The sequence below is a fragment of the Apodemus sylvaticus genome, chromosome 4 (assembly GCF_947179515.1).
Source record: "Apodemus sylvaticus chromosome 4, mApoSyl1.1, whole genome shotgun sequence".
Taxonomy (NCBI): Eukaryota; Metazoa; Chordata; class Mammalia; order Rodentia; family Muridae; genus Apodemus; species Apodemus sylvaticus.
Window position 1 is genome coordinate 126,229,401 of NC_067475.1, and position 9,672 is coordinate 126,239,072.

A 9,672-nucleotide genomic window follows, 5' to 3' on the forward strand; every position below is an offset into this window, starting at 1 on the left:
AACTATCTCTTTCCTGTTTTTCTCTCCCTCTATCTTATTTTTTTTCTCTCTCTCTCATTGCCACTCCAGGTCTGTACTCTGGGTCCCTGGAGTTTATTCTCTGTGGTTGGTCTTATTGCTTTGACTTCTTTTGGCTACACTTAGAAGAGACTATTAATGAGTATGATGAGATTTCTGATGCACAAGAGCAAATCCCCCTTCAAACCTCATTTTCAGGTCACTGCCCCCTGACAAACACTCAAGAAACATCTTTAGACAGTTTCCCTTCGTTCCCTGTGTCTAATCTCTACAGGGTCTACATGGCAACTCTGAGGATGGGATATGAACTCTCCCTTTCCTTTTCCTCATTCTCCCCTTTTATTTCCAATTCGTATACACAGTTTAATTGAATGCACTATTGCAGGATCTGGGAGAGGCTTAGTTGATAAATTGCTTGCCATCAAGCTGGGGATCTTTGTTTTCTCCTCAGGTAGGCATGGTAGCATGCGCTTACAGTTCTAACACTAGAAAGGCAAGTGAAACACATGAAGGCCCTGAGGCTCACTGACCACACAACATGGTCAAATCAGCAAGCTCCAGGTGCCTGTCATCGATGCTGTCTCATAAAATAGAGAGTTATTGAGAGAAACAGTTGGCCTGTGGATGCACACATGAACAGAAACACACATTCATACAAAGAGCTACTGCAAAAGAACATGTGGATGAATTGTGAAACACAAATTGTTTATGGATAAGATAACCCTGTAGGCATTTTATAGAGTGTAAAGAGATACTTGTAAGTCACCCGTCCTCACTCACAGACTACTCTTCCTATTACTATTTTTAAAGAGAGGCATAGCTGGTTTTAACTGCTTTCCTCTGTGCCACATTTAATTCATTTCAGACTCAGATTGTTAAATATTCTTCTATTCTGATCTAAACGGAATTCCTGCAATTACTCCTTAGTGTGTGGTCATTGGCAGAAATGCATTCAAAGTTTGATAAATAAACAAATAGGTTTTTGTGTACAAACAAACTGTATCAACATAAGGAACTACTTTATATTTGAGAGCCAGTTACCTTAGATTTTTCTTGCAGCAATCTGAACGAAAGTCTGTGCATCTAGACAGAACACCAGCAGAAGACAGGGATAAATATTTCACCAGTGTCCAACAAGATGGAGCTGAGCTCACCGGGCTTGCTTTCAGGGGGAAGGGTTGTTCAGAGGAGCCTAGGTGATTACAGAACGTCTCTAGATAACTGCAAATCGTCAACCCATTAGAGATGACAGCACCCTCATCAATGCTGCATCATGGAGTCCAATTTCAATTAACCTGCTACTTTCTCTGTACTCCATCAGCAGAATCTTTTGTAGCTGGATGGTGGGATCCAGAAGGATGTATGGCTGGAATTCCATGAGAATCTGTAACCATCTCTCTATCTCTCTCATTCTCTCCTTATACTATGGAATGTAAATTGCTCCTTACTATTACCATAGACTTTGCTACCATAGTTGTATTCTGCTCAGTTAGTTGCCTGACTATCAGGCCTGAGCAATTTGTAATCTGAGATGCCAATGCAATGATCCTGTCATGCCTTTAAGAAAAGGCCATGCTTAAACTCAGATCATGTTTTAGGTGTTGCACTCTCAAAGGTGAGTGGTGTGGAAGAACTTGAGGAAACAGTGAGGAGAACTGTACCAAAATCTACTACATTCAAATAATAATTTTAAGTGGCTTGTTTTTTTACACTTGATCTTAGCCAAAAGGCTAAGAAGCAATGGCTTGTTTTGTAGAGGCTACAGTTTCTAAACATACATATTTTCTCAGATATCTTATTTTTCTTTTTCTGAATGCTTTTCTAGTCTAAGGGTAATAGGGGCTTTAGAAATTAAGGTACCTGAGGTTTCCCGGCAATTGACAAAGGTAATTTTCTTTGGAGAAGAAACTGCTGGAGACTATGGACTCTACCTGTGCCTATAGAAATGATACTTTATACAGCAATAGTTACATATTCAGTGATTATGGGGTTAGGGCAATAAATGCATACATGAATTTATTTTGGGATCTAAACTCTTTCAAAGGCTAGAATTAACAATATAACTTTGAATATTTTATTTTATCTTTAAACCCAAAATCTGTATTAAATACACATTTACTCAGTGTTCGCAGAGGAGTGAGTGGTAGACTCACTCAGGTAAGTGCGTTCTGAGGCAAAGTCAGATTGGTTGTCCCTAAGAAACAGTTTAAGCAGTAATGTGCAATGGTTTCAATTTTAATGACCTGATTATGTCCTAAGGAATACTCTGACTATGACTTTCACCTTTTCTTTCTTTTTTCTTTTTTCTTTCTTTCTTTTATTCTTTCTTTCTTTCTTTTTGAGTTGGTTAGAAAAAAAAAGAAATTTTCCAACTTAATATATCCAGGTAGTGGGTAGGATTTTACCTGTTAAAGCAGAGTACATGTTTTAGTTTATTGTCAACCAACTCACTCAATTTCACTTCAGAAAGGTTTAGCTGCATGAAGGGCCTTTGTCTTGAACTTTTAAAGCAATCCAGGGAGACTTTTGAGTTGGAAGGTTGCTTCTGCCTTATGGTTCTTTAGGTGTTTAGACCTTTAGGGGACTCTTACCTTCAAAAAATGATTCTAGAATAATGTTCTCTGAGGACTGGTTTTCCATTATGCTGGAATAAAACTATCTCTCAAAGAGATTTTTATAAAAGCAGACTGAGTGTACATTCAAAGTCATATGGTTGTAACAAGGGTTTAGGGGGAAAAATCAGAAAATTTTGCACAAGAGCATTTCCCACATGTAAAAAGCAATTAAGTCATGTTGCAGCCTGTGAGATTATCACCAAGAAGGAAAAGCACCCTTACAGGCAAGAGCAAGGACATTGCTCTTTTAAATTATCCGTATCCCAAAGTGTTAGTTGTCCAGACTTGAAGGTTTACACATGTAGACCATGAGGCTGAAGTGTGAGTGTTCATGGACTTAGTAGGGTCCAGACAGACCTGTGAGAGCAACAGTGTCTTTTACATATGTGATAGATGAAAACAGGAACTACAGCACTCTAGAAGGGTGTAGTCAAAGGGCTTTCTATGCAAGTGATGGCTTATGTCAAATAGCATTATTCTGCTAAATCTTTTTCAACACAAACATTTAAATCAATGTTGTGTGTATACATAATAATATTTTAAGTTATTTATTTTCGGTGATTGCATTATAATTACATCATTTTTGTCTTCCCTTTTCTTTCTCTAAACCCTCCATACACCCTGTCTACTCTCCTTGAAATCAATGGCCTCCTTTTTCATTAGTTATTGTTGCATGCATATATGCATTTTTTCCTAAATATATCCTGTTCAGTCTGTATAATGTTACTGATTGTTTATTGTTGAGGCTGACCATTTGGTATCAGAAAATTAACTATTGTGCTTCTTCCTGGAAAAAAATTCCTAACCAAACCAAAAGCAGGGTTGTGGAGCCCAGTTCCAATAAATATATTTACAAACAGTATCTTTTAAAGGCTGGCTTTGTTCTTAAATTAGAATATTTACCATTTATAACTCTTTAAATCATGTAATAAATGTACTCCTCATAGATAGAAAAAGCCAAATACCATGCTATTACACACAAACACACACACACACACACACACACACACAGAGAGAGAGAGAGAGAGAGAGAGAGAGAGAGATTTTAAAACTTGTAGGTGTTATAAACTGTAGCTTGAAAGCATTGTTCATGGTTGTAGAGGATTTAAGTGCATACTCCCATTTTTTATTAACATTTTAACTAGGGAAATAAAAACTTTTAGGAGTTATAAGAAAAAGTATTTTACATTTCATTTTTAAAATTTACTTATTTATTTTTTTACACTCCATATTTTATTCCCCACCCTGTCTATATCCCATGCCTTCTTCCCCCCCCCCTTATTATTTCATTTATTTACTTTCTAGCCATTGCTTCCCTCCAGTCCCCCGCCCCACAGATCCTCATCCCATTCCTCCTCCCCTTGCCTCCAAGAAGGTGCTCCACCCCTCACCAGATCTCTCTCTTCCCTGGGCCCTCAAGCCTCTCGAGGGTTAGGTACATCTTCTCCTGCTGAGGCCAGACCAGGCAGTCCTCTTCTATGTATGTGCCAGGGGCCTTGGACCAGGCCATGGATGCTGCCTGGTTGCTATCTCAGTCTCTGGAAGCTTCCCAGAGTCCAGGTTAGTTAATACTGTTGGTCCTCCTATTAGGTTACTCTCCACTTGAGCTTCTTTAATCTTCCCCCTAATTCAAGCATAGGGGTCACCAACTTCAGTCCAAAGACTGGTTGCCAGTATCTGTATCTATCTCAGTCAGCTACTGGTAGAGCCTCTCAGTGGATTGTACCATGCTAAGCCCCTGTCTGTAAGCGCATCATAACATCAGTAACAGTGTCAGGCTTTGGTGGCCCCTCCTCCATGAGGTAGATCCCAAGTTGGGCCTGACATTGGACTGCCTTTCCTTTAGTCTCTTCTCCAGTTTTATCTCTGACGTTCTTTTAGACGTGAACAATTCTTGGACAGAAATTTTGACTGTAGGTTAGTAAACCTGTCCTCTACATGAGGCCCTGTTTACATCCGAGAGCATACTCTAAATTTCAATGATAATAAGATCAAATAAATCTGATCCATTCTATAGATCAGGTAGATGATAAACTGTAAAAGACTGCTTCTCAAAGCTTTGTAGGATAGGAAACCAGCACCATGTTATTTAATGAGAAATCTCTTTCTTGGTCAAGATATGATACTTTTCACTGTCATGTGGTGGGAGGGGCAGAGTACCTCATACAGTCTATTTTTAAAGGACATTTATCCCTTTAGGAGAGACATATACTCAAGACATAAATATGTAGGCACCCAAAGACTTCATCTCTTATTCCATTCCTGTTTTGAAAGCTTCATTTAACACTAGGTAAGCCAATGAGACAGTTCAGTGAGCAAAGGCACTGGCCACCATGCCCAAGGAACTGATTTTGACCCACATGGTAGAAGGAAAGAATTGAGTTCATAAGTTGATCTCTGACTTGTGTGCACACAGACACTCAAACCTAGCTATCAGAAACATAAATACACACACACACATATGCATGCACACATGCACGCACACACACACATACACATGTACACATATTCAAAATATAAAAATTTGTTTTCTGAAAAGCACTGACATGTGTTAGCAGAGGTTTCCTAATTGGCTCTCGATTGGAGCAATAAAGACGGCAGAAGCTAATCACTGAGTAGAGGATAAGGTGGGATTTCCTGGCAGGACAGGAAGAGAAGAGGACCGAGAAAGGATTGGGATTTGAACCAGGCTGAGGAGCTGATACGGAGCAGCAGACATGTAGGACTCTCAGGGTACCCAGAGTTTGTAGCCTCTGCAGGCAGCAGTGGACATTAAGGAGGGTAAGGCAGGATGCTCTTTGCCCAGCCTTTGAGTTATCTGGCCAGTTTTAAAGTATAAAAGTCTCTAGAGTTTTCCTTCCTCGGGGATAAGGGAAGCTGGCTGAGATGGCCATTGCCAGCACTGGGCAGAGAACAGCAGAGACCGGAGCAGCTTGGTGAAGCTAGCTGTGGGAGTTGGGTGAGGCGCAATGGGCAAGGAGGAAGCATGCCTTTTTAGAATTACACACAACAGAGACGTGTTGGGATATGCAAATAGGCATGGGAGGACAGCATCACGCTTATTCATGTATAATTTTCCTTTTTTTCATTGTTTGAAAATTTAGAATCAGAAAAATTACAAAAATGACTTACCACTTATTATAATGGAAGCCAAATATGGAAATCTATAATGTATTAGCTGAAATTTTATAAAAATGAGTGCAAATCTGTTTCTAATCATAGTGGCAACCTATGTATTTTGGTCGATGTTTCTTAAAATAGGTTTGCTCCTTTCTGAAACATCAAGATTATAGGTCACTCTTATGCTTTGGCATACACAGACACAAGCCAATCTTGAAAGTTTTACGAATAGCAAGGAAGTTTTAAATAAACGAGAAGTCTTGATAAACCACTCGTGTAGAATTTCTGCTTACTATTCCATGGGAGCAGATATGAAACATGGGAGAAAATGAAATTATCCAGAAAAATATAAGTTGACAAATTGACATTTTAAAGAGTAAAAACCATGATGATTTTTGAAGGTTATTAATGATATTCTGGTGGATAAAGCAACAAAAACTAATGGGCTGTGATGAGTTTTTATCTAATTTCTAAAGAATTCCTATTTCCAAATGCACTTGAAATATTTCAAAATGTGTCAAGAAAAACCAGCAATGTTCACCAATATTTAATGAGCTCAGCATAGTAATGATTCCCATACTGGTCAAATAGTTGAGAAAGTTATAGGCTTCCTCAGAACACCAAGTCTTTAATTGTGTGTTAGTAAGCCAACTTCAGAAGCTCAAAAATTAAATTTTATATTATAATAAATCATGGGTGCTCCAAAACCACAAACTTATTTTAATATTTTTAAACATTTACATGCTTCAATAAGCTAAAAATTGAGACCATCCCCTTTTATTTAATAATATGAAAATCTCTCCTTAGACCCTGCCTTATATTTCTGCCACCTTCTGAAAGCCTTGCCTGATACCAAAGCTTTTCTCACATATGTTTTTGGAGAAACAAGATCCTAAGATTAAATCCTGTGTATATACATCTCACAGAAAACAAAAATCGGTGTTCCAACCATCTCCATATATCTCCACTATCATAACTGTGTGAGCAATTGCTCATATGTCCAAAGCCAAAGTCTTTTCTGAGAAACGGAAAACTTACTTGTGAGGCTTTGTAAAACAAAACGAACAAGAAAAACAAAACAAGTTATACAGACAGACACAGAGACAAAGAGGAAAAAATAACAGGATATAAACTGCCTCAAAGCAAAACAGTAACCAGTAGTAAAAAATATAAACTCTTGCAGCTGCTTTTGCAATATCCCGGATGGGCTATATAGCAGGAGGCTACCCTTATGGCTTTTCTGGGCATTTCCACATGGATACTTTTCTGGATGGAATGCCTTCAGCTTTCTGGGATCTTTATTGTTAGGGGTCTCCCCCGAAATCTTATCAGTCTCATAAATTCCCATTGTATCCTCTGCCAGGGTCTATATGCAGAGCTCCTAATGAGTGACTTGGCCTGGCCTCTTACAGCTTTGCCTTGAAGTCTAGGTAGAAGCCTCCAAGACTTCAAAGGTTTTGTGAACTGCTTACTTTCAAAAGCTCTCAATGGAATAATGAAGTCAGCTGGCAGGAAGAGCTATACCCAGGCCCACTTCACCCACATCTGAGTTCCTGACCTCTGTGGTTTTGAGTGAGCAAGACACCCCAACGTGCTTTTGTTGTTATTGTTGTTGTTTTGTCTTGTTTTGTTTTGAATCAAAACATCTGCCCTGAAAAGTCCCTGAAAGAAATCCATGTGTATTGTTACACCCGACTCCAAAGGCTGTCATTTTACAGTTTCCTGATGCCTTGAGCATGAAAATCTAAGTTCAGTGCCTAGAAACAGTGCAGAAAGTAGGAGTGGGAGCGGGGACACACTCGGGACACCAGTGATGAGGATGTGAGTACAGATTCTTGGGGATCTCACTGGTCAGGCAACTAAGCCTACTTTGTGAGTTTTGAGTCTTTGAGAGACCCTGTCCAAAAATGAAAGTGATAAAGATGTTCTGGAAAGACTCAGTGAAGCAGTATTCAGCAAAACCAGAACGGGGAAGTAGGAAGGGGTGGGTGGGAGGACAGGGGGAGAGAAGGGGGCTTACGGGACTTTCTGGGAGTGGGGGGGGCTAGGAAAGGGGAAATCATTTGAAATGTAAATAAAAAATATATCAAATAAAAAAAGAAAAAAAAAGAAAAAAAAAGAAAATAAAAAAAAGAAAGTGATAAAGAAAGACAGTAGTGTGCCAGGTTAAAGGAAATACTGGTGGTGTTTCCTGACCCTTTATATGCATGTGTACTGGTGTGTCTGCACCTTCACACTCACACACCTATACACACGTCCACACATACATATTCTTAAATTACTAGAACACATTAGGACGGAGTACAACACAAGCTAGAGGGGAAGATGCTCTTAGTGACTGTCCTCTTAACATTTTCAAATGTCCACGGGTTGTTCAGTATTATTAGACGCTCATTCAGAACTCTCACTTGCCTGGAGTATCTCTGATCTGCACTTTATCATCCCCCTTCTATTCTGTGCTGACAGCTCTTGAGTTTAAATTATCTTCTCCTTGCAGTCAAATTTTAACAATCCAGTTATCTTTTCCTCTCTTTATTATTCATCTGTCTTAAACCAAATGAGAGGATTTTTTTTTCCAGTGAGACTTACTCTCCACACTTTATAAAAATGAAAGTAACTTTCTGTATTATAGAATTGAATTCAACTTTTAAAAAAAAAGGTCTGAACCCCATTTAAAAATGGTTTTGTAACTGGAGAATTGAATGATATTCTCTATGAAATAGCATCACCTTAAGACAGAAGATAAGGCCCTGAGGATAGCATTATGATGAACTCAAAGGCTCTCCTAAATAACTCTGCCAAGAAGCAAGGCACAGTGAAGGATGTGAAACGGTGAGAGTTACAGAAGAAATGCAGCACGATTCCACCACCCCACCCCCAAAGAAGACACTGGTCTTCCCGTTCAACCTGGGTCTGAGACAATGCATGATTGAAAGAAAGAGGTGGGGGTGCATAGTAAACAGCTTTTGAAAACAAATGTGGAAATGAGAGAAATGAACAAGGAAAGAGAGGATTGTATCAAAGTGATAATAGAATTTCATATGCAATAGGGCCATTTGCAATCTATGATATGGACTTATGCTGTTTACATAATAAGTCCAGGGTTATCCAAATGTATTCTGGGAATGAGAACTGTGGCTTGGCCGAGCAGGAGTCACCTGGGACAGGCCATATTAAAGCCACTTGTTTCGGTGCCCTTTCAGGTTGCATCCCAGAGGGGTCAAGGCCGACTGTGAAGGAGTTTTATCAGACACTTTGGATGGGAATCATGGACAAATTGTATGAGAAATGCAATTCTGTCTCCTGTTGTATGTATTAGCACTCTGAATACTGACGATAGCTTCTCTGACATAAATCCAGTTACAGAAGAGAACACAGGAGATGACCGACATTCTCCAACTTCAACAGCTCTGAAGATGATTGGCACCTCACTTCAGGAAATGCTTGGCACCTCAATTCCGGAGACTCGCTCAAAACTCGCAAGAAAATTAGGTGAACACAATATTGCTTCCAAATTTAGAAACCTGTTTACATATTCTGCAGAAAATATCATGAGCTTTTTAAAGTGTACTTTAAGTATCTACAGATTATGTGTCTATAATATTGGGGGCATTAACTTTGCTCACTTTACTAGCTTCGGTAATTCTCTTTGGGAGCATAACACTGCGTTGAAAATTTGTCCTTTAACCTATGATATTTATGTATCATTTAATATGAAATTTATGAGGTTCTAGCTCTGATTTCTAAATGGATGCAAATCAGAACAGAGTATTTACATTACTTCATTTCTAACCCACATACATAAAGTTTAACTTGAAAATGCCACTGGCTTCTCTGTTTCACAGAAGCTATATGTATTTATAAGTTCTTTGTGTCTATAGACCACTTTGAATTCCAATTTTAATGCTGTATGGAAAAC

General features: G+C 38.9%; 1 pseudogene; it reads right to left on the bottom strand.

Annotated features, from left to right (window-relative positions):
• Positions 1-1,614: 1,614 nt before the first annotated feature.
• LOC127683991 (uncharacterized) lies at positions 1,615-1,760 on the bottom strand (annotated as a pseudogene).
• Between the last annotated feature and the right edge of the window lie 7,912 nt (positions 1,761-9,672).